The sequence below is a fragment of the Dicentrarchus labrax genome, unplaced genomic scaffold (assembly GCF_905237075.1).
Source record: "Dicentrarchus labrax unplaced genomic scaffold, dlabrax2021, whole genome shotgun sequence".
Lineage (NCBI taxonomy): Eukaryota > Metazoa > Chordata > Actinopteri > Moronidae > Dicentrarchus > Dicentrarchus labrax.
Window position 1 is genome coordinate 19,636,297 of NW_026136719.1, and position 26,846 is coordinate 19,663,142.

The 26,846-nt window shown below is 40.3% G+C and overlaps 1 protein-coding gene across 2 annotated transcripts in view; it reads right to left on the reverse strand.

The window, feature by feature from the left end:
- Positions 1 to 3,829: 3,829 nt before the first annotated feature.
- mafa (v-maf avian musculoaponeurotic fibrosarcoma oncogene homolog a (paralog a)) overlaps positions 3,830 to 26,846 on the reverse strand; it is a 79,401-nt gene continuing 56,384 nt past the window's right edge. For both annotated transcript variants that reach the window (XR_007881063.1, XM_051380529.1), the window contains one exon: positions 3,830 to 13,367. The gene's annotated coding sequence lies outside the window, so the exon portion shown is untranslated. The remainder of the gene's footprint in view (positions 13,368 to 26,846) is intronic.

The following is a 26,846-nucleotide window of genomic DNA, read 5'->3' on the forward strand; positions in this document are numbered from 1 at the left end:
TGTGTGTGTGTGTGTGTGTGTGTGTGTGTGTGTGTGTGTGTGTGTGTGTGTGTGTGTGTGTGAGACATACATGCCAGTAGTGCAGATTACAGTCCCGAGGGATTTAAATATCATTTTAATTAATCTGCTCACCTGAATTTAATGAGACATGTCCAAGGGGCTGTATGCATGTGTGAATATGTGCATGCGTGTGTCCGTATATGAGTACCTCGGAGTGAGAGAAGGTGTGTATGCGCGCATGTGCATCTATATGTTCAAGTGTGCATGCCTGTGACTAATGAAGTTCATTGCTGGACTTTAAATTGCCTCCTTCATTTGGTCTTTGCAAATTTGCATATATTACCTGTACATCAGAAAGACAGCGACAAGATGAAAGTGGGATCAATGACAAGGAGACTGTGTGTGTTTACCTTTGAATGAGAGCTCCTCCACAAGGAAAACTGCACTACTTTATATAACAAATGAGTATCTAAAAATCAATTCCATCTGATATTATTACTATTATAATTATATAATTAGCTGGGGATCAATATGACATTGATTCCAATGCAAACAAGGGATTAGAGCTTTCTCTGTTCTCTGGACAGTTCAGCAGACATGATCTGGACATGTTCGACAGGCTGACCAGCTGGCCTGTACAACCTTGACCAAGTTTACATCAATACGCGATTGAACAGAACACAGAGGTTATGGGAAAATATAGAGTTAGAAGTAACCAAAAGGAAACGTCTTTTAACATCATGTCAATATCACATTCAGACTTTGGCCTAACCGTGTGATTTGTACTGATGGGATGGTTCATGATAGCACAAACTCTGCTGAAAGAGTCATAACAAGTTAAAGAGTAGAAAGTTGCAGTGCGGATCGTGACCTCAGCTAACATGGGATTCTTTATAGTAATTTAAGACTACTGTATTTTTATTGAAAGTTGATTTTATATGCTTTGCAATTTTGAATTTTCTTCAACACTCTTGAAAGATGGATAAACAAGAAAGGAAGGAATGAAGGAAGGGAGAAAAGAAGATGTTTATGAATTGGTAAAATAACAGTGATGATGATTTAAAATATCTATGTAGTATAAAATATGATTATTATTATTTAAAGATATAACTTTTATGCAATTTTGCACCATACAGCTTTATACATATTTATTTATGTATTTTGTTTTCTTATTTCCAAGTCTGCAACATTATAGTCACACATTATAGTGTGTGTGTTTCCGTTTGTGTTGAGTGTGACTGTTGTCAGAAGGTGGTTGTCAGTGTGAAAGACGACAACAAACATGCCTGCACATTGCCAGGCATTACACAATAGGCGTACACAAAACGCTCCCTCCCTCTATCACAATTGCCTGTTTTTCTCTGTTCTGCTTTTGTTTTGTCCAGCCTCATTTGTGATGGTATTTATCTCGGTAAAGGATACAAAAACCTCGCTCTTGTCTGAAAGAAGAGTCATTTACAATCATTTACATTAACAAAAACTGAATTTTACCATTACAATAACGTCAGACAATAGTATATATCCGCCTCGTTCATTTTGAGCAACAAATGAACAGAGGTACACACGCTCCCATTGTTCTGGGTAAAATGTGCCACAGACGTAATCATCTCTCCCTGCACTTTGTGTATTAGATAATGAGAAGATGCTGATAAGTTCCTCAATACAATCTGCTCCCCATTGGCTAATCCACATCATTCAGTATTGTGAGGATCACAATGATGGTTTATTATTGCTCATTCAGAGCTCAACAATGATTTAAACATTTACAATATAGGAACAAACACACTGTCTCAGATCATTCATCCATTTAAGAGGATGCCAGGTCTGCTTAGTGGCAGCTGTGTTGCTTGGAGGGTGTAGATCATTGTTAGTCTCAAAGCTCGACAGTAGGTACCTACCTTTGAAAAGCTGTACCAACTGAATGTTTTGTAAAAAAGAAAATATACCATGGATGCCTGATATATAGTTGGTCTGCCTGTAAAATGAGATACAAGTGAGCTTAATTACATACTTAAACATATATAGGTTTACAGTGAAAACACAGAAAATGAGTCAAGAATGGGACTTCAACATGATGTGGCCGCAGTAAATGTTCCTATTTCCCCAGGATCTTATAAAGAGAGAACATCTTCTGTTTAGCTCATCTATCCATCCTCTGTCGGGCACCTGGGGTATTGAATTTCACTGACACTCAGGCCCTTAATGAGAAGCAGAACGACACCTTCATATTATAGCTTGTGCCCTACCTCTCTCCATTTCTATGACTTGCTTTAATAAATTACTGTCCAATAAGAACTTTTATGATCTTGGCATATGTTGCCTTTTATAGGTGAAAATAATTGCGTTCCCAGATCACCCTGCCCATTCTGAACATGAGAATGAGACTAGCGGAGCCTACAAAATGAGATAGTTTCACAGTGTCTGCACAAGTCCTTCTCATTTGGGTCGTTACGCCTCCCCCTCTTTCTTTCTCAGTGTCCTAGTATACCTTCACAAGCGCCCCCCACCCCCTTTGCCACTCACTCTCAACTCCACTCATGCCTAGAGAGGCCTCTGCTTGCATGCCAACAGGCACTCTTAAACCCACAGCACCATCCCCCAGTCAACTTCTCATGCACACACACACACACACACACACACACACACACACACACACACACACACACACACACACACACACATAGGAAGTCTTGTTTTTGAGTTCCCATTGAAGTGTGACAGAAGCCACTTGACAGGTGACACACACACTTGATGTTATCGGGTCAGGGCCAGAGATTCAGCCTCTTGAGTGATGAGAGACTGTCACTCGCATTGTTTATCTACGCTACAGGAGGGGAGAGAGGGGAATGACAGAGAGAAAGCGAGTGCCTCTTTCTTTCTTTGCCATATATCACTCAAGGGGAAAGGGGAGGGGGCAAAGAAAAAGACAGAACCTTGCTCCCACAAAGGACTGAGTCTGCATGTGCAATATGCGGCCACAATCAGTGACTCAAACAACTTTCGAAAACCGAAGACATAAAAGATTATCATACATGATGATATGGTTCATTATGTGGGTTTCTGATGAAATGCCAGAGCAGACGAGACCTCATGAGGGCCTAGCATAGGAGGGCTCTTCAATCATTTAGAGAAATGTGCTGGAGTCGGCTCACAAATTGATGTGGCTTTGTTATCGGCATTGTCAATTGATTACACCTAGGGCGATAATGAAATAACTAATTGAATGTGTCCTCTTTGTGTTTTTTGTTGAAACCTACAAAACACAAACGGCCACGTCTCGCCTCGCTCTGTGAGTGTGAGTGGATTTTAATTAATTGAAGACTGAGTCTGATAACCTTCACAAAACTATTAGCCGTGCCTTTAGTTGCAGGCAAGGAGTAATCTCGTTGATAAACCACAAAATGCTTCAGCAATATCACAAAAAGTATTGGTATCTGGTAGATAATCTGCAGTGTGCTGTTACATTTGGTGGTTGAACAGCAAAAAGTGAGCTATAAGGCCAAGGTGAAGGGAAACTTAACCTCTCTGCTACATCTTACACAAGTGGGAGCCAGGGGTCGAAGGTCATTGGTTCTGAGACTGAGACTTCTTTGTATTTCATCATGGATATAATGAGTTAAAAGACCCAGCTCTAAAATTCCCATATAGAAGAGAGCACTTTACCAGGACTAATATGCCCCTAAAGCCCTTTTATAACGAAACCCTTTCATTCTCTTCGGTTTCTCTTTGGCCGTCTGTCTTCATTAATTTTATTCTTCACATATGTACAATACCATCATGGGAAAAATGCACCAGTTAAGAGGATAGTTAAGAACATGACACAATATGGTTTCTTGTTACAATAATTATTTATTAAATTTAAAATATCTTTAGCACAGGTTAAAAATTAGACACTTCCATCTACCATGAGCGCCTTGGGGTTTAACATGGTTCTAACATGGTTGAAAATAAACACTCTTAGAAACCAAAAAGATTTCTCCCTACTTCCTCCATCTCTATCTTCATAAAATGTCACATTAGAGTTGCTAGGGCAGAGGCAAATTTGGCATATAGACAATCATTGTTTTCACCGGACATAGTATTAGAAAAAAAACTGTCAAAGTTTTCAAAATCTCTTTCCCTTGCAAATCATGATTTGGAGAATTTGGAATGAGTCAAAATTGCTTGTTATACCAGCTTCATAGGTTGTTTAATGGTTTTGCATTCATTTATCAGACACAAATGTATGCCATTTTAAAATAACAGCACACTTTAAAGCTGGTGATTCGTCTTTTTGGTGTGATAACTCAAATGGCAGCCCAGTTTCTACTGCTTTTAGCAACAGTTTTGCCATGGCATTTTATTGGCTGTGTTAGACACTAAGGATATGTAATTAATTGTTAAGTGTATGCATGTGAACGTGCAGAGGCAATGAAAAAACGACAAAGAGCGTGGTCAGACTGCCATCCTTCCCTTCATGTTATTCTCTAACCCGACTATTCCACAAACCAGGGATTTATGGTCCTTTTTGCCTCAGCCCTACCTTATGAAACATAAAAAAGATAACAAGTAACATGAGCAGAGCACTGTAGTAAATGGCAGGCCAATGCATTAGTTATCAGTAAGAAAACATTAACAGCAAAGACATATATTTTCCAGTTTTGAAGTCGTTTACAAACCATATCCGTGTTCACAATTTGTTATGTTTTTCATGTTTGATTTTTTTTTTGTCATTACATGCCATATGAGAAGTCTGGATTACAAAAGTACCTGAACAAATTGCTTGTATATTAGCATGCATAGCTGTTTGGTATTTACATCATATTTACAGAGTCGAACTAAGAAGAGAAGCATCTACAATACATTTTCTTTCATGTGTTTCATTTACATTTCTAGGATGGAGAACAAAAAGCAGCCTCATACTGATTTGCAGAGTACACAGGACATGCACATAAAATAGAATGTTTGCTTGACTGGACAAAGTGTGTTGTTTTATTCCCTATCGCTGAAAAAGGAATAGCTCAATCCTGTAACAGGCTACGTCTCCGACCGGTGCTACTGCATTGCATAATACAGATCTATTTTTTTTCCCTTTGTCTGTATTTCACACCAGTGTCTGAGCACAGGGGGCCTGGAAAGGTTAATTTACGATGTTAACCGTGCCGTGAAGGGAAAAGCAAATAGGAAAGAGCATGCACAGCACCAGAGAAGGACATTAAGCTGCGGCTACATCTTTCTCTTTCTCACTCCCTCTATCTGTCCAGTGACAACAGTAGGGCCCCCTGATGTGTACAAAGACACAGGGCTATCACCATCCATCATTACAGACATAGTGAAAAGATCTTTCACCAGTGATCAGGCTGTAAGCAGGCACACACTACTGACACCTACGTATTTATTTATTTATTTTGATCTTGGTGTCGCTCATAGCCACAGGAAAATGCCCATATCAACGCAACACATGTGCAAGAGTCCACTAATTGGACAATTTAACAGGACCAATGTAACACAAAGGAGAAAACGGTAATAGTAAAAGTTGTTACCTACAGCTACTAGAATGAATAACTTCAAAATATAATGTTAAAACACATCTATATGCACACTGTACTTCTCTTATGGTTATGGTCATGTCAGTTTTTGTAGAAAGAATGGAAGACATGGATATATTTAGACTGCAGACAATATTTGTAATCCAGGGGCTTGTGACCTACTCATGGGGCGTTGCAGTCGTTAAAGTCAAACGTCAAAATTGCTCATTTAGTGAAAATAACATCAGTATCACATCCCGACTACTGCAGGTCCAGTGTCCACCTCTACCTCATTTACACGCAACCTCTAATATAGGCAATCAGCAGCCCTATACCCTCACTGGGGGTCCATAAACACTTGATTTCACAGAAGTGCCTTTGATAAAGGAGCAGGGTGACTGCAGTAGCATGTTAATGTGCTTTCCCATAAAGCTTATCTCTGACTGGGGTCACAGAGGCCAAGTGGCAAGAGGCTGATCGCCATAGCAATAAGACCCTAGAAGCCGTTACCGAGGCTTACGACCCCTCTGACAATAACAGAGCCAACCAAGGCCTACCTTTGGATAATCAAACCCCTCATCCAGGCCCATGTGGGAAATAATGTGGACATTTACTACAGTACAATTGAAATGAGGGGCGAGCACAAATTAACCTCTGGTAACAGAGAAGGGGCTCATTGTGATAAGAATCATAAATTTTTAATTGCCCACCAGCAGCAGTATTTTAAACGCATGTAAATACAAAATCATGAGCTGACCCACACCACTGGGACATGGCTACTGTTTAAACAAAGTCATTCCAGTAAAAAAAAAAAGTCCCCTCACTTTCAAAGGCAACACATTGCTTAAAACATATTTTTAAGGTATGTAAGTTGAGCTGCATACTTATGTTTCTTCTATTTTTGTCAGGTGTATTTGATGATACTGGATAATTTAGTGGACTAAAGATGGGAGCTTTGAAGAACACTTTGATAGCATATGGTTACCCCCTGCTGTCTCGCACTCTCTGCTCCGTAGGGGGCCCAGAAGGGACGTATTTGTAACTTTCTGGACTCGACAAACTTTTACTTCTCTGAAACTGAAGGATTACACCCTGTTCACAGCAGGGACAACAGCATGTTTCCTAGCATCTCCCTTCGAGCCACTTTAATCTCCCTTCTACACCCTAAAGACAAACCCTAACGCCCCACCCCCTTCCCCCTCAAAACAGACCCAGGCTCAGATGGCAGAATCAGAATAAATCAAATCACCTTCCCCATGTACCTGACCCTAAATGAGTGCGCAGTTTGCATGATCACAATAAGCTTGGGACGGCTACCATATAGTCCATTCTGTGTTTTCTATATACATTAGCTTCATCAATTGTGTTTCAAAGCAGGCAAATTGGAATCTAGTTAAGCTGTTTTTCCTGCCGTTAATTTTCTCTCTTTTCTGGCTCAGGTGCAGGAAACTAAATCAAGCTGTCAGAAACCAGACTGCACAGCTAAACGGTGCAGGCTGAAATGCCACCTGTCCACAGCTTCTGGCGATTTATTATTTCCCTATTTATTTATTTCTATAATGGCAACTGGAGTATTTGTAAAATTCCCTGCTGCTTTGAACAAACTTGTTTGTGTTTTGATACATTCACATACAACCCTTAGGTTGAAGGTTTGGGCTGTTTCGCCACAGCTAATGGTTGCTAAAAGGATGTGTTTTCCTCCATTATCTAATCAGATGCTAAAGATTTGGTTTACAGCATTTATCAATGGTATTACACTGAGGTCAGCCAAGAGCATTTACTCCAATTGAGGCATTTTGGTTAATCTGATTCTCTCCATCTCCCCCCTCCCAAATCTTCTTGGGGGCCCATCTCATCTCAGCAAGGGGCTTGATGGCTAACTGCTCACCCAGAGCACAAGCTTATGCGCGGGCCAGAATGAGGTGGGTGTAGGGGCTTTAAAGGCAATTCATCCCTGTCATTAGCTGTGTGACATAAGGAGGTCTGCTCTGTCTTTTCTTCTGTCTGGCTATTAGAACTACCCTCATCCACTGTATCTCTATAACCAAATCCATGCTGCTTTATAAGCTACATTTCAAGTATTTGAAAGTTCTTTTTCAGTTAAAATAGCCACACAATCCTCACACAGTAATTCTCTGAGTGATGCGACGATGAACACGCAATATGTTGCGCTCATACATGTGAATCATTTTTAAAGAGTCTCGGGTTAGCTTGGAGGTCAGGATTAAAGCAGAGCAGTTGACATGGGTTGCCTCACTGTAATCCTTTCACCTTTGACCCCCCACTCCCACTACCTCAGTGTCTGGCTTTAGGTCACTGTTAATCATGGCACCCTACCAGACACAGGCACACAGAGGAACAGAGTGTGTGTGTATATGTGGGCATGTGTCTGAGTGAGAGAGAGTGGAACAGAGAGCATTGATGTGTGTGCACCCGTACATTTCTACATTATAGAGTTGGTGAGTGGAAGGAGCTGCTTGTTCTGTTGTTTTCTTTTCTGTCTTTTCAAAATTTTCTTTAACAATGTCCTCATATACACACAGGTGTCTGCCGGACGATGTAATACCCCTATGTTAGGTTTTTGCTATGGCTACCAGTTATTACTATAATACATAATATATTATACCATGGTCTGGGTGAATACTCGATTCTGATTGGCTGCTGGGTGTCCATTAATTCCTGATTTAGGACACCTAGTAAGTAGTTTCAGTGAAACTGTCTGTTTACCATTCTAAATGAATGCATTGAATGAAAACAAAATCTGTATGTCTCATAAATATATCACAACATTGAGTGTAGTGATCAAACCCCTACACTGCCCCTCTGAACTTACTGATACTGGGAGGAAGCTATCCTCCCGCATCCCGTCCGCTATTCAGCCCGCTACTTCAGGCCGCAAGTACACATGCCCTATTGTTCGTGAAAGTCTTGATGTTATTTGGGGACAGTGACATGGCTGGATAGCTAGCTGCTTTTGTTGTTGAACATACTGTCAAATTATATTTACCGTTTCTCGACCGTAAGCAGTTTTATTGACTTTGAATGTTGCAAGTATAACGTCTTGTAGCTGTGCCAAAGTGCTCTATGAGCTAGAAATATCTCCTGTTGCCAAATCATATCTATGGTTTGTCATATTTACCGGAGGAGAGAACAACGTTTCCATTGCATTAGAACCTTATGGGATGGTAATAATTTGTACAGGTATTACCTCAGGTGTTACCAGGGAAACAGAAACTTAAAAAAATAAATAATAATAATCTTTTTTTTTTTCTCCTTTGGCAGTGACCATGGTATAAGTTGGATAATGACACACAGGCGGTTGTCTCGACTAATGGACACTAATGGACACCTCGTCGGGCATTATCCCTTACATTATATATTATATTATATTGCTGTTAATCTTTTGGACTGATGATTAAAGCACTACCGTTTCATCTCCATTCAGACATAGAAACACTGAAATTATGGGAGTTTTACCCAGTTCCTTCCTTCCAGTTCCTTCCCTATCCAAAAATGTTTCTCAAAGTCAATCTCAAAGACTGCGTTGTTAAAATTTAATTGCTTGTTCATACAAAAATCTTAAACCACATCTTTATCCAAACGTCCATGAGGCAGAGGGTCTTGGCTATTGCGATCATAATGAAACTGGTCACCTGTGTACCTATTGTTTGTCTTACAGGTTGTTTTTCTCCCCTGTGTTCTGCCTGTGTGTTTACTCTGTCACTTGGCCCCCAGTGTGTATCTGCTTCAGTGGTCCACAGACGAACACAGTGCACACACAAGCTAGCCAGTGATGACACTAATGGAGTGTTTAGTCAGGAGGACATAGACTTATTAACCAGTTGAGAGAATGGGCTAGATGGTAATCAAATAAAGCAGAGATAAGTTAATAAGCTGTATGTGCAATGGAGTAAGCTACACAGGATTTATCTCGACTGGCATGGCACTTGTATTCTGCTACTTGTTGAGACACTCAAGCATGGTGCTTTCAACATGGTTAAGTACAGATAATGGGATGGGTCTGTAGATGTACTGTATAGCTGTTTTATTTATCACATTGTTCATAGAAATATAAACATATGAATATCTCTAAATCGATGCTAAAAAATGCTGTATTTCTGTCCTTGCTCTTTCCACGTTCTTGTTTATGTATTAATCATGGGTGAAGCACCTCAGTGGCCCAATATGATCAGACCCCTCTTTGCTTAATCCTGCTCTCACACTGACCACAGAGATTGATGGACTGCTTTGCCGAAATGGGAAGAGGACGGAGTGAATGAAAAAGGCAGGGGTGAGGTCTTAGAGCGGACAAATGGTAAAGACAGGTAGGAACCTAGTGTCTCTGAAGGGGGAAGGAGCAAGAGTAGAATGAGGAAGGCTGATTAAGTGGGGCCCATACGAGGGAGGTAGAAGAGAGAAAGGCGGCGGACGGGGCCCAATAGGGGGTAAATCTGAATCAGTAGCGCTCTATAGCCTTCGTATCCCTGCCCCCCTCCTCTCTCCCACATATCCATCATGTTAATATACCTACAGCGTGGCCCTCTGGGTAATATATCTTTGACCTGTGATTACGCTAACAGCTTATTGTTTGCACACTGAACAATCCCATTATGTAGACGATCTGTTTACATACAGCCTTGCTGTTTAGATTAGCATGGTGTGTGTGTGCGAGAGAGAGAGAGAGTAAGAGCAAGGATGCGCTTCTATGCATTTTTGTGCACTTTCACACATTCTTTATATGAACATGTGCATCTATGCATGTTTATGTACATGTACTGACCCTGGTCAGGGTCATTGCCAGATAGACTTGCACATGCTGCCTGACTGTCAGGGCAGAACAACACAGTATTTGCATTCAAACGCATAGAAAAACAAATCAGTCTGTCACACATTGCCTGCAGCTGCGCAGAAATGGGGCTTTGTTTGACTTCTAAGAAAGTAGAAAGCGTTGAGGCTCAGAGAAGATCAGCACTTGCTCAATGTCTTGTTTCCTACCACATACAACGTCTCATATTTGAGTGACACCTTCATCCTTCCTGTATTTTAAATCTTCTTTAACTAATCATGGCTAAGTCATAAGTCCTAATTTCTAGTTTGTTTACATGTTGACTGTAAATACCCTCATGTGATTCAGTGTGCTCTGACAGTATTTAAATTAGGAAGATTTCTTCATATAAATTGACTGCACAAATGAAGTCATCTACAGAGCCTGTATTCTAAAATGACAAAATCTTTCTTGGTACAGCATATAGGATTCACTGACAAGAGTTGGATCAGTTTTATTGTTTTCAGTAAAAACACACGAGTTTTAATCTAATTTCTAATTTCTAGTACAGCTGTAGTGGGCAGGCATTGAAGAATCATTGGGATAGAAGGGTTACAAGTATTTAACCACAAAGCTGAACATCTGGTTGAGCTAAGGGCCATGCTCATTAACACAAACTTAACCTCAGACAGGACGTGAGGTCATGACAGCCCAGAGAGCTGTATGACGCTTTAACAGTTTGAAGTTAAGGAGTAATTAAACTCTCCAAGGTGGCTGCTGGACAGAAAATAATATTCTATAGGTGGAAAGACCAGGAGAATACTTAATAAAACGCATAAGCTCAGTACAACCTTAAATTTTTGTCAAAATAGTATTTTTCTCTTTCATACTTTCTCCTGAGCCTCGCTTTCTTTCTTTGCTCTGTTCTCGGACTTCTCTGGCAGTGCGTAGACTCATTGAGATGTGCAAATCCCTTTGACATAGGATGAATGGACAGTTGCTGGCAGGATGCCCCATGCCACTTTGTGCACTGCCACTTAATTGGAGCGCCCCATTTTGCCTTCCCTTCTCTCTTCTCCTATCCGCGCTCACTGTGGCCAGGTTCTGTCTGACATCAAAGGCGAGGTTATGTGTCCCTTCAAAGAGTTTAAAACCTATCAGCACTGCTGTTTGGCCAAAGGGGATCTTTCATAATGGGAACGGGGCGGTAAAACTATTTCTGTCATGTTACGATGCATTTTCTCAAATCAAAGTAAGGAGATGTTAAGCTTGCATTGATTTAGAAAGTCAATCCAGTGACTAGGCCTACCTGCACAACCTCTTCTATGAATAATGATCACGTTCCATCTACAAGTCAAACATGCAAAGTACAGCATCTGAGACTATAAATAGTGGATATACTGTACATATATACAGCAACATATTTGAGTGGTGCTGTGTATGATTGTGCATCTGTATGCATGCGCTTGTATGTGTGAGTTTGTTTGTGTCAAGGTGAACAAGTGTTTGTTTTGTTTTCCCCGTTGCCATGTGCGTCCATCAGTAGCATTCAACGCTGAGTCACACTCTCCTCATGAGGCTCTAGGGACATGCAGCGGACAAGTAGACTGTGGGGACAGTAGAGGGGTCACTGTAAGTCATGATTTTCTGGGTTGCACAACACACACTGAGTATGAGGTAGAGGATGCACGGTGGTGGTGATGAGGTGTTCAACAACCTAGTATTTTCCCTGTTGTCCATGCAAAGGTTTTTCAGTCTTCACCAGTGGATGGGGTAACCTTTGAGGTTGTCTGTTCATTGGCTTGGCATATTATCTGTCAGTCCATTTGGTTATCTTCATAGTCCATAGAAGATGGAGGTCAAAGTTCTCATGTCTACATTGCGATCAGTGAGGTGCTCCCTCATGTGTTGGCTCAGGATCGGAGCGCCGTTTCAAACCATGCAAATAAAAAAAGAGGCCCTCTCAGGCTGACAGCAGCTTTGCTACAGCAGTTACCACCCGCTCATGGGGAGGGAGAGGGCAATTATTGCCATGGGAAAGAATAAATACAGTAGGTAGATATTGGGAGAAAATTGTAAACAATCATATAAAATAAAATATCAAATGCTAAAAATAATATTTATAAGTGCCAAGGTAGGCTCATGGCTTGGGAGTATTGCCTGCTTTTTCTCGGTTTGACCGTTTGTCTCCTGGTTGAACTGATTGATGATATCAAAGAAATTTCTGCCCTCTAATTCTTTTAAGGTAGTCAAATAATAACATTGTCTATAGCTAACGCCTTTATGCATCTATTCAAATACATAGGAAAAGTGTTCAGATACCTGGGACTATGTCTTTAACTACCAGAAAACAAGTTCAAGTATTTTAAACTTTTAAAAAGGTTGTCTGAAATATCCACATATTGAGATTTGTGATCTACTAGGGGAGTGGTAAATATACACTATAGTTGGTTCCATGCTGTTGTCTTCATTCATCATTATTTACATGTACTAATGTGGATATTGGAGAGGAAGACTAGGCCGTTATGTAAAGAGAATAAGAAGAATAGGAAGTACAATTTTTACAGTCCAAGTAACTCCAAAGAGTAGAGAAATGATATTGGAAATGATAATTACATGGTCTCTGAGGAGGTAAGAATACTGAGTCATGGAAAATATTGAACAGTCATGAAGGTTTATGAATTTGGTGAGAGCGACTCGGTATGTTTCCTATATTAGGGATAAGACTAGGGTTGTATGATCTATTTACAGAAGCATGCATCAATGATCTTCCCGCCAAAGAGAAAATAGTCCATCCAGTGTATTTATCTGGCGTTGTCAACCGTCTCATAAGCATGAGTCTGTCTGTTTTGTTTTTTGTTTTTAGTTTTTTTTTTGTTTTTCGTGTTTCGTAGAAAAAAGCTGGAGGTAAAATATCAGGGAGGGAAACAGGAGTAGTAAGAGGCTTTCAAGAATTTCACTGTAGGGATTTTGAGGGATTTCAGCAGGTCTCGTCTGTTCTTCTGTGAAATCATTTTTGAATGTTGTGCTTTGTAGGTGTCTTCGTGCGATTGGTCAGCCGCTCTGACGTCATCACTGCTCAGTCGTTGGGTTATCTGTTAACAGAAAGAGAAAGGTGGGGGGAGAGGAGAGGAGAGGAGAGGAGTGGTTGGACAGGAAAAGAAAAAGAAGTCATTAAAGTGTGACTCAGACCACAATTCACACACATACTTTAGTGTAGTACTTCCATGAATGCACACATACATATAATGTGAGTGAAGTCTACATTGTGACCCTTGTCTTCGCTCTCTCCCCTCATACAGGGTTTATGGTGACACGCAGTGAGTCACAGTCACTGTATTTGGGGGGGTGGGGTGGGCTCTGCTGTCATTGGTGCCAGTGTTAAAACAAAGGCAGAGTGACCACCCTGTGAGTGTACATGGCAAGCCCACTTGGCTGAGATTCAGAGTGACAGTGGCGTCAGCATGGGGGGTGACTCTTTAATCAGCTTCAATTAAGGCCAAGGAGAGATGAGCAAATTCAGTGAGCATGAGGTTACTTCCAACTACATTATTTAATCTCTTCATGTTTTACTCCATTAAAACATAAGAATACTCTTCTTTATGCTGTTTTTGTGTCTTTAAATACAAAAAGTTTGGTGAGACCCCTTAGCAGTTTGTGCTCTGTGTAAGGATGATTCATGTAGCCAGAAGGACCGCTTTGTGGGTGGGCCATTAGACACAGAGACTATAGTGGAATTCAGCTACTATCTACTGGAGATCCAATTACATGACCCTACTGTAAAGGTGCCTAGGCTGCACCCATTATAAATCACCATAAACAAAGCAAGTATTGACACTGCATTGCATACCGTTACAGTTCCACTCACTCCTGTAAAATCTGAAGTTATTATCTCGTACACACCCATTTTTTCCCAAAGATGGTCATAACATGTTTCATTTTTATATTCAACTAATGCGACTTTAGTATTCCCGAAGACACGGATAGAGCCAGAGACAACATGTGCAATGTGTTGATAAAAGATATAGTCAAGACTATCATTTTATTCCCACTGTTATCACAGTAATATGAACAGTTATTTCCCATATTACTGTTATTTTGTGGAATTAACACACACAGATACATAAAGTGGCCCCTCTTCATGTGACATTGTCTCTGTTGGCCTTCCATCGCTGACAGCCCAAATCACTGAAAGCTATACGTCTCTGTTTTGTCCACATTTTACGCAGCAGTGAGCCATGTTCTATGAGCTAATATCCTCACAACTGAGATCACAGCCATTGCCCTGGGGCATGCTACATCCACTCTCGGAGAACAGCAACAGTCAAGAGTCCAGCCCTTCAAAACTGAATGTGGTCCCAGGGTGTGTAATAACAGAGTATGTGATGGGAATGCAGGGCCATTTGGACCTCCAAAGCCAGGTGTTAGCACTTCAGCTCACTGCTTCATCAATAATTGACAGAGACAAACCAATCAGAACAATTTGCTCCCCACAGCGAAGTGCTAGAGCAGCCTAACACCGGTGAATCATTAATGAGGCAATTAGCTGAAATGGTTAGACGGTTAGCCCTCACTGGCAGCGCTCCTGTGACGCTACTGTGACGGGTCTCCCTATACAGGAGCTGCACATGATGGAGTGATGTACAGGCCAACACAAGCTAAGGGGGAGAGAGAGAGTGGAACAACACAACAGTGCTTAGAGCTAGAGCCATGGCTCCTTAAGGTTGGAGTGTAACTTGTGTCAGTGATGCCAGCTCTCCATCTGTTGACCACTGCTCAGAGGGCCAATAATGGGAACAAACCCAATTGGCCATTACCATGGGAGATTGACCTTTATTGGTTGTTGTTACCATTGCACAGACCAACTGAAGCCGTCTCCCGGGTGATTCAAGTGTGGGAGAGCCTTTATGGACATGGATAAAATCGACCTCAGTGACATCACTCAAACATGGAGAAGCAACAACCACAATAACAGCAAAGATGGAGTTTGCCTTTGAAGAACAGGGGTCCTGGATTGTTGTTTGAGAGGAAAATCAAAGCCCCAAGGGAGCTGCTCACAAAGCCTCATCGATTGGCCATATTGGAACCATTTCATAGTTTATCGATGCTCCTCTGCCTGCTCTCTCAGCTCTGGGTCCAGTACAGGCTCAATTAAACCAGCAACTTTGATGTCAGGAATAAACCATGCAAACACTACATGCTGCACGGATTATTCCCAAACACACAACACACTCTCCTGCACACTCCTACCTATAGTAAATATTCTACACACTGTCCATTTTGTTTAGGCCAGATGAGATTAAAATGATATTGCTTACTGTTCCTCATTTATGACTTTTCCATGCAAAAAGGATAGTATTTCCCTTTTAACATTTCAGCTTCCCAATCATCTTAATGCTTTCTCAGTTTCAATATATCTTTGTGATGGAATGATTTGGAATGTGAGTGAAAAGCAAGAGTAATAGGAAGGGAGGGAGCAAGACTGAAAGAGAGGAGGGAGGGAGCAATGCCTACTAAACTCTTCATTGCTGGTTCATTGTTGTAGTATAACCTCATAGCCAGCAGTTGTATGACATGACAGGTCCAAGAGTCTGCAGGTTTTCATTGTATACTATCTTTAGATTTCAGTAAAGTACTGCATATTTTGCATTCAATGCAAGAAATGAAGCAAATCTAATTTTTAATTTCCTATGTATTCCAATAGGACTGCATGGTATGGTAAAAACAAAATATTGCGATTATTTTTACAGATTTTGCAATTAGGATATTATTCGCAATTAGTGTGGGAATATTCATTTTTGCATTACACATTTTATTTTGACTGATCATGAACAGACATGTTTTCTTTAATCAGGAGAACAAGATTTGTAGGCCAGGGCATCTCTGCAGCACTACAGTACTTCTTTCTAATTCTGTTTTGTCACACATTTTACCTTCATCAAAAAATTGCAGCTTCTGCAATTTGCATATTGCACTTTGCTATGTTGCAGCTTCAATAATATGTCAAATAATTGTGCAGCCCTATATTCCAAGCTATGACGTTACACTTCGGTCCACACTAAAAAACAAAGCAATTTTAGTATTCATGCCGGCTTTTTACGTATTTTGTAATTTTTATAGTTTGAACTCACTTCACACTATTACATAATACTACAGTTTGAATTAGTGTACATTAAAGTATGCAATTGGGGAAAAGGGTGATCATGACAGCTTCAAGCAAAGTACAGGAAATCCCTTCATGTGGTTATTTAGTTATTTAACAAAAACTGTTATGAGCTATTTTGGCTTTCTAGGGTGCATGGTTACCTATCCTCTGTTAGAGGTTACATGTAACGCCCCCAAAGACAAACTTTCTCCAGTCACCTATTGTAGCTAATCACTGGATTCAACAGTGTGTCAGTGTATGATCTTTCATTAATACACTGCTGTCAAATTAGTTATGATGACATATTTTAATGCCAGTGGGAGATAAAGCAATTTGCAGAAAGAATAAAATAGCTCCAGTGATCTGCTACATTATTTGGCCCCATTTTAACGCTCTTGGCCTTGATTTCCTGCAAAGTCTGTAACATTCCCTCCGGTGTATTGGTAAGTTACGCTTCACAAAGCAATCAGTTTGGGAAATAATTTAGTGCGGCGATAGCAAGCAGTTCACAAGAGCTATAGAACATAGATAATGGTTATCTAAATTAATGTGATAATCATAAATTTAGATATGTTTTATCCCCCCCCCCAAAAAAAGAAGAGTCCAAGTGCTCTCCTTAGATTGGAGTTTATGAAAGGCAGTCATAACGTTTTCACATAACCTTTGGCCCCCACCGTCTGGAAAGCAATTTAGGCTGCATTAAGACTCCTATTCTTAAACCACCAGTTACAACAAAGAGCATTTGAAAGAGTGAGATGGTCGGGGATTCATATGTAACAGGTCTCCCCATCCTTTGTTGATGAAAATAAGATTGTAGTAGAAATTATATTTATTTCTCTTTGTGTGTGTGAGCCCTGATCATTATTGCTTTTGAAAAAAAAAAAGTAATTGATTTGTCGCTGGGTCAACCTGTATTGCTGATATTGACACTTGTGCAGATATTGTAGACATATAGTCTCTGTTTAATGATTGCCATTCACTTTTATAGCCCTCTCAGGATGCCATCCTCAATAAATATTTGCAAACAGGAAATTTGCACTATGACTTGAGAGAGTCATAACCCTGGCACCTATGTGTTTTGAGATTAACATGTAATTAAAATAGTAAATCAATATTTATTAAGCAGTAGTACAAAACACATGAGCAATGTAATCAGGTAATATAATGAGTCACTGGATGGAGGATGGCCCTTTTAAAGCAGCATTCTGCAATGCAAAAAATTATACCTACAGGCAACTCAGATATCCACAAAATTACTATCCTAATAAAAATCAATAAGACAAACTGTAAATCACTTGGCACACACACACACACACACACACACACACACACACACACACACACACACACTCATACACATACCCATGCACTGCACACACAGAAGCACATTCACACAAAGGCAGGTACAGAAACCTCACCTCACCCTGAGACCCCCTTCCTTTCCAAACCACACTTTTTAAATGTGGAGTCTACACTTTTTCATTTACTCACCACAGCTTTCCCACAGTTATCACTTTAAGACTTTCATGCTTACAGCTATGACTTCCGAAAGAAAACACCTGAAAACACCCCCCACCTCTCACACTGCTGAGCACAAAGAGGGTGAAGCAGGCCCCACGGCCCATACTTTCCCTTTCTACTGGAGTATGAAAAGGAGAAGATGTTAAAAGCTTAATGGACCGCTCCTCTTATTGTTTAAAAATTGCTCGACATATAAATGGCTGAAGAAAACATTGGTTGGCCTCAATTATGCATTGAAAATAAAGTTATGAGCTAGTGGCTGAATTATTGATGCTGGCACCGGGAACAAGAGCATGTTGGCAATGTGTCACTGCTTTTTTGCTGATGCTTCATCTTGTATTGATAATTTTTCATCTAAAAAGCCCATGAAGTCTTGATCTGTGAAAGATGGAAAAACATACCACGAGTATTGGAAATCTAATGCAATATTACAGGAAGAGGAAAACAGATAACATAACATCGAGTAACATAATGGAAAAATAAAAATAATAAAAGGAAATATGTGGCTTTGAGGCGGGACTTAAATACCGCCTGAGCAATAAAATGTTATATTTTCTTCATTTACAGAATTGAGACAATACATCTTCTAACCACCTATGTCCGTATACTATATCTGTGTATATAAAATAGGGCATAAAAGCACAAAGTCTTGGGACTGCCCCGTATGGCTGACACACTTACTGAGATGCAAATGCTTGTGGTTCATCTGCCGATAGCCTCTGTCTATCCTATTTGTCTCTCTAGCTCTGTTTCACTTAACTATGCTCTCTCTCTCACTCACACACACACACACACACACACACACACACACACACACACACACACACACACACACAAAAACACAAGCAGAGCAAGAAAAATAGTGCAAACACTTTTAATATAATATTTTTACCGAGTGAAAGGCCTTAGCTAAAAATTATTGTGAATTTCTTATTTTTGTTTCATAATTTTTGCATACAGCAAATTGCCACTAATATTTTCTATTTTAAAGTGGCTGTGAACACAACCGACAAACAAAATAAAACAAAAATTGTTTTGTATAAAGTCCCATAATTTTTCTGCAAAGTGAACAAAACACTGGTCTCCAGCAAGGTTTGTTGAGTAAATTATGTTTTCACTGAATAAAAGACTGTTGGTGTTGAAGTTCAGTATCTGATGCCAAATAGACGATCAATATTAGTCTGAAGGGATGTATGTTTTTCTTTTTCCATTTTAGATTTCCATTTTTATAAACTGCGGTTTACTGGCGAGCATTTCACACACTCCTCTTCTTGCTCATGGCTTTTGTTTATTCTTTCTTTAGATTACCACTATCCCGGTAATTCACACAGAGATATATACATAAATTCACATACTGTATGTTGTGCTATTAATGTCCTGAACGGACTGAGAGGGGTGGAAAAAGTGTCCTTATTTTGGAGTCAAGTGTGACACTGCAACACTGCATCGAGCAGTGTATTGTAGCTTGCCTGACTGACTCTCTGTTAGTCATCATTCTTTAAGGTCACCATTCTTCCTTTCAGCTCAAAGAGTAGAGCATTGTGGCAGTAACTCTAATCAGACACACCCATACTCGATGCGCACAACCCAAAATTATCACTAATTGTTAGTGAGATAATTGTTACTTATCATGATGGACTTTAGTGGTCCATTTACATAACTGCTGCAGACATTCCCTATTAATATTGGTGCTGTGTCAAGGAGTACTCAGCTCTTATCTCTATGAATATTTTGAGAGTTATTCTGGAGAGCGCTCTCAAATTCATGGGGGTAAATTTACTGTTAAAGAGACCATAGTGGAGACACCGATTACCCAATCAGATCCTGTGTTTATAGACCAAACCACAATGAGAGCGGCACCGCATGCATTAAGTGTTTCACAATCTGCGGCCATTTAACTGTCTCTGCTCAGCCAAACGCTCTGTTAAAGTGAATGTCTTTCAGCAATTGTTGAAGAGCTCAAATGAGGCTAATGTTTTTTTTTTTCCCTCTCTTTGTCCCTTTTTTGGTTGTGCTTTTTTTTTGACTGAGCTGCCATTTCATCATTCTCTACTGATATTTTTATGTAGTACTATAAAAGCTTGTTTAATTAAATTTCACACATATACATACTTCAAACGAGTTATGCAAAAAGGAAATGTAAATGCTTTCAGTCACTTCTTTCTCCTTCTTTCTGGTTCCTTTAAAACATTTTAGCATGATTGTGGAGATGAATATGCTGTTAAAACATTTCAGTTGCATCCAAAGAACATAAAATTACAGTAAGTAGAGTATGTTTTTTCATTTTGTATTGTAAATCATTCTGAATGCTGCCAAAATGGGGATTCGTTAAAATAAACATATCACTCTGTGCTATCTTTCATGAAGATATTTCATTAGAAATAGTTTAAATTTGTTCATGAATTATTTTATAATAGTAATATAATAGTAAAAACTCTAAATGTTAAAGTATTTTCCAAAAACACTTTCTGGAGTTATATGAATACATGGAATACATTTTTTAAATAAAAAAAGTAAAGAGATGTTTCCTTTTTTCAGTACTTTGTATTGATAAAAGTAAAAAGAAAAGAGACAGATGCAACTGTCTGTCGAGCTAGGCAGCTGACATTTTCAGCAGGCATAAAAAAAAAATCTCAATGAATCACCTGTCAACGTTTAAACACAGAAAGGTTGAGAGTGGTTGACAAAGACAGGGAGATCAAAAGAAAAATAAGCGAAACCGAGCTGAAAAACGAGTGCCTGTGATATTTCTCACAAAGCACTATGACTCGCTTCTGCCTGTGGCCGAGTCTAGGACACTGGCAGTGAAACATTCAGAATATCTCCTCGCATGATTCACTGTGCAACTCTCACAGTTAATGCGGGTGCTACAGGGAAAAGTATGTTGTAGTGGATGTTTGAGTCAAACAACCACAGGTCACGTCCACCCCTCACTTCTACATGCCCATACCTCTCCAGCCTACTCATGTATGCCTTTGGATGTGTAGCACAGCCTTAAAAAAACAGCCATGTGGATATATTTTCTGCTCTGTGTCAGTTTCACGCTGCCGTGACTCAACAGCTTCGGTCTTTCATCTCCATAACGGTGACTGCTGAGATACTCTTACTTTTATTTCCGATAAATGACTGATTTTATGTTTAACTGGCAGTCAGAGGCCACTGTTAACCTTTCACGCCTCCGCAATGGTTTTTTACCTCATTTGTGAGGTGTGAGATGTGTATGATGGTAGAGAGCCACCCACTCCCTTCCCTTCCAGGGTCCCATAATGTTAGCCAGTGGGAGAGTCGCCGTGGAGATCAATACCCATCAGACTGCTAAAATAAATACATTTATCACACCCCGATACTCGCCACAGCACACCACTACAGCATGTTACATCTGATTGGAGGCAGAGATACTCAGGCTCACCCACCAGAAACTGTCTGTTTCTGTAAAAAAAAAAAATGGTCACGTAACCCCCCATTTGCCATTTTTAGCAAGAAGATGATAACTTCTATTTTTCTACCGCTCAAAATGAACAATACTTCTGACCGCGTGTTCCGTCTTTTGCCGTGGCTTGAGCAAGCTCTCTGGGTTTTAAAATCTCAACTGAGGAAAATGTTCCTTCTGTCGTCCCTCTGCTGCAGATAAAGAACAGGCGTTTGAGTAATTATGGTGCATTATCGCCAAGGAACGTTTCATTGCTACATTTTAAGCTGTGTAGTGAGCGGTGACAAACGAACGACCATTTTAATTTCTATCAGGAGGAAAAACACATGGCTGGAGCCAATGAAGTCAGCTCTCTCATTCTGCCACTGACTGAGACCATCTGGACCAAATAAAGTTTTTCCCTTTGAATCAACAGCTGTTGGAAATTACACGGGAACACTCCTTCTCTATATATCAGTATTTTGTTTTTGCACTCCCTTTAAAACCAACCATGTTTGTTTTATGGTTTCAGTTTAATGCCGGATTTGATCAGTGCACACAGAACAAAACAAAACGAAGCACGACTTTCTAAATGCACCTGTTTTCCCTAATTTTTCTTCTCTATGCGTGTGTTTCACTCGGCGCCTTTTCTCCCCGCTCTCTCTGTGGTGGTGATCGAAGGGTTGACCATGTCAGTCAATCTGTCAGCCGCTGACAGTTTTACAACACATGCACTACACTGATGGGTACCATCACTCATGTAACGATTGCCCTCCACACTAAAATCAAAAGAGAGTGTGAGAGGTTTGGAGAGGTTTGGAGAGGATTGAAGAAACGGAAGTAAAGGCAGTTGAGTAAAAAAACAACGGTTGGGTGTCTAATGGAGACATACAGTGAGAGGAAAAAAGAGCCAATTTTATCTCAGTTTCATCTATGAAACTGTATAGCCTTTTTTTCAAGATTTTCATAAGGTTTTGAACTCAGAGGTAGATTTTCCCCTCTGTGCTGCAGAGATGGAATCACCGTGGTTTCTTTTTTCCACTGGCCAGAGAAGAATTTGTTCCACTCTGCTGGCAGATACAAATTTTAACACTTTTTGTTCTAGATTATTATCATAAGTCACTAAACATTTTTTGACAATGATTATTTTAAAGTACTGGTTTACTGTGTCACACATGGACAACAAAAGCAAACATGAACTGTGACGCATGACACGATTGTTACCTGCAGCTTTTTGATTTATACTACTGTATGTGCACATATACGCAACTTAATAGTTATTTTGAATGGCATTTTTTCCACCTGCTAGTTGACAGCATTCAGGTCTGACAGGAAACATGAAGAAAAGGTTCCTGTCAGACCTGAATGCTAATAATGTCCTAGACGGCTGGGTCAGCAGGAAGCCACAAGTATGCACATTTGAGCCTGGAGTTTTACTTACATTTCAGCCAAATGATGGGGAAAAGTTTTTTTATTTATTTAATAGAATAAAAAAATGAACATTTAGAGCGCAAACACCATGAAGAGAGACACATAGAAGGTTTGCCGAGTACGACCACTTGCCAACTTATTTAGCAAAACAGGAAAATGGCATGTCTAATATGTAATACAGCTCATGCTTGCTTTATCATATGTGAACACTTTGGCAGTTGACTCATGCAACTTTTTTTCTTGCACTTGGATGCAGGATAAGCTTACATTTTGAGAGAAATGAGTGAACAACTAAGAAGCAAGCATACTGTTCTTTGACTAAACATTTTTTTAATGATTGAAACATTTTGATCAGTGAATGCTTTAATTAAATAAGTTACATTTTGAATCACAGCTACTTTGGTAAATGGGTTTGAGATCTTCTTTCAAGATTGGTTTGACACTTGACAGTGGAATAGATTAATTAAAGAATGCATACTCTAAATTGAAAAGCACAGGCAGTAGTCTCTCCCAAGACCCAGGGGAGGAAAGGCCTAAGTGTTCTCCAGAAAGCAGGAGGCAAAAGCTGCCCAGAGGAGAGAGGCAAACGAGCCAATCTGTTTGTCTGTTTACAGGGGACCGGCAGCAGAAGCATCCTGCCACCCCGCACTGTCATATGGGAGCTAAGCTCCCACAAACACATGCTTAATGACTCGATTTATTCACCCCGTCACCATATCTTCATCTTTGCCTCTCTGTTTTCTCTAATGGTATTGCCCATATGCACTTCCAGTTTTCTGTCCCCATTGCTACATTCAAGGTATGGGCACATGGCCATAACAGCTTAAACGCCTAATTTCTGTGGCGTGTGGGGGGTGTGAATGGTGACATATAATGCACAACTGTGGCCTTTGACAAGTGTGCCACGTCCCACTACAAACTCAGGGCAGGGGTCTCCGGCAGTTCCCAGTGTTGCGGTCACAAAGAGGTTGGTTATGTTTTGAGCATCCGTGTGATGCGTGTCAGTGACATCTGGGCCAACATTGCCAGAGCATCGATCAGACTGTAGCTCTGGAAGGTCTCTCAAAAGCTTTATTCTTAAATCTATGCTGACAGGCGATGACATGATGGAGACGGGGCTGCTGAATTGATTGTGTCCTCTCTCTCCTCTCACTCTCCCACTCACACTCCCTCTTCCCTTGGCCTCTCTCTTCTCCCTCGCCTCTTTTCCCATCATTCTCTGCCTTCTATCCCTCCCTCCCCCCCACCTCCTTTTTTTTTCCTTCTCCCTCCTTCTCTACTCATCGCCTGGATGTGTCGAGCACAAGATGTCAGATTATTTCCCAGCAGACACTGCGCTGTGTGACAGAGGACTGGAGCTGTATATCACTGGATGACACTTCCTCTGCCTCCCCCCTCTCTTCGCAGACAACATCAAATATCGCCGGGCCTTTTTGATCACTTAAAAGGCTTGTATTAGGAGAGGAGCCGGTGCTTAAACAAAAGCAAACAAAGTGTTTCATCTGTCATGTTTGTCAGTGGGCCATATGTGCGGCGTAACAGCTTTTCTATCAGAGAGGTGGTAAACCACACGATATCACACATTATGGGACCCAAAAACAACTCAGCTCAGACACTATGAGATGTCAGCAGAGGCAACATGGCCGTTCAGTAACCTAAATTTCATGTTTCAATCTCCTGTTTTAGTTTTTTTTATATGTTATATGAAGCAGACAAATCTTTTGAAAACTACATTTAAACTTGTAATGATAAAACATATAAAATCCCTTTCAGCGTTCAGATTTTTTTCCTAAAACTGGGCTCTGGTCCATATCTTGTAATTCTAATTGAATGCACTGAGGGCTTTGGCACGGGTGGGGTCGGCCCAGTATCCAGGCCAACCGCTCAGCATATTGTTTCTATGGAACCTGTCCCCCCAGATTAATAACTCCAGGGTCTGTGCTGGCAAAGCATGCATGGATACCAGAAATTACAATACTAATTCAGGACTAGGGATTTATACACCAGCCTCTCTTAGGATTTATGGCAAAGTGAGTAAGAGAGCAGAAGAGAGAGAGAGAGAGAGACCGAGAGAGGGAGGAAGAGAGACTAATAATGCTAAGAAAAGTGATTAGCTCAATGGGAGAAATTGTGCGTTTGTAGTCCTGCGATTATTATTGTGTTTCTCATCACATAATGAGTTTGAACAATGCAGTTAATGGTATTATTGGCGGGCCACCAGAAACGGGGTGTATATAAGCTTGATAGCACTTTTTCATCAATAAATCACTCCAGTGCACATGGCAATATTTAAATCTATGTTATTAAAATTGTTGGAACAACACTATCAGATTTATGTTTTGTTATTTTATTATGGATTGATTATCATCATCACAGGCATATCTGATTTGCGTGGAGGCAGCTGGAGCGTGGTTGGTTTAATCCATTTTGATTGCTCTGCAGAGGAATGCCACTGCTTTGCTTGAATGGACAGCTACTTGCCGTGCACCTTCAATGATTGGCTGAGAGAGAAAATAAACCAAAGTATTTTCTTTCTTTCTTTTGTTCCCCCACATGTGTTACTATTTGTTTCTACCACAAACAGATGTTGACCTGTTGGAAAAATACTTTGAATATCTCCATCGTCTTTCCTAGTATTGTCCCAAAAGAAAATAAATTACAATGAATAACATATCACTGAAAAAAGTACCCTTGCTATTATTACCGCCTCTTTTACAATACTGTAGGTCATTTATCTTGGTAGGGCTTGAGACATAGGGAGTCTTTTTAATCATTATTAGTTTGATGAAAGCATTATGAATAACTTTTAAAATTGTATTCAGTGGAATAAGACAAATAAAAAAGAGCTGTATAAAAGGCACGAATTGTCCAAGTTATTTCAGTTGCATTAAAACAGCAACAGAGGGAAGGAAATGTGTTAAACCAGAGAAACACAAAAACGAAAATGAAAGAGCAGGAGTGTGACCACTATGTAGACACATATTGTGCTCTCTGTTTACAAAGTAGCCTGATGTGAATCTAATTATAATTTGTTTATTCTGTTTGGTGATGAATGTATAAATTTAGATTTAGTCCGGACAATGAGAGAAGAGATCAGTCTCAGCACGGAGAGGCATTCAAGTACATCCGCTCACTGATACGGCAGCAGAATTACCGGCTCTCAGAACTGTGACAGGCCTGAAATTACAATTGAGTTTCACTCTTTCCCGCTTTCACACCTACCTCCTTCTCCCTTCCTTGTTCTCCCAACCCTCTCCAATGCTCTCTTTCTCATTCTCGCTCTCTCTCTCTCTGACGGCTCAATAACAGGTGCCATGCTAAGAGAGCTGTTACAGCCGTCCCTGAGTGGTTGTGTCAGCAGCAATGTTAGGGTTGAGCCTTCCAACCTGCTCACCATGCAGGAAAAAGGAAAGAGAGAAGGAGGAAAAAAAGTCTCTCTGGTCCCCAAATGATGCCCGCTGGGAGCCATCGTGCGCTAAATTTCGCCGGGTGGTTCTCCCCTGTTTTCTGTCTTGTGGCCCCCGGACTCCGATTTACAGACAGAGCCATATTGGGCTTTTCTGCATGGTGGGGCCCAAGCAGCTGTGTTCAGCAGAAAAAAAATGACAACAACAAAATAAAGAAATAAATAAACAAATCAACAAACACATAACAAAAGCTTATTTCTTTGCAAATGCTCGAATAAGGACTTTTTGTGTGCAATCTGCAGAAAATATACCGTATAGTCGGACCTTGATTGGAGTTTGGCCTGACTATTCAAAAAAGCCCTAACTGTTGTGGTAAATCCACTAAAGTGTTGGAAATCCTCCCATCTGCATCAAAACAAATTCATAAAAGTTTTTGTGTGCCTGCTTTGACTTGAAGAGCCAATTTACTGCATGCGACTCAGCTGATAGTCATATTGCCTGCCTTTAACACAAACAAGGCGATCTGTCGTTATGATTGCTCATCTTTAACTCGTCTTTAAGCGCACTCCTTAAGATTTGAGAGGTTCTTGGCAAAATCTATGCAAATGAAGCTGCTTTGTGAAAAGACGCATCACTGTGCATGAAGCCTGAAGCGGGCAAT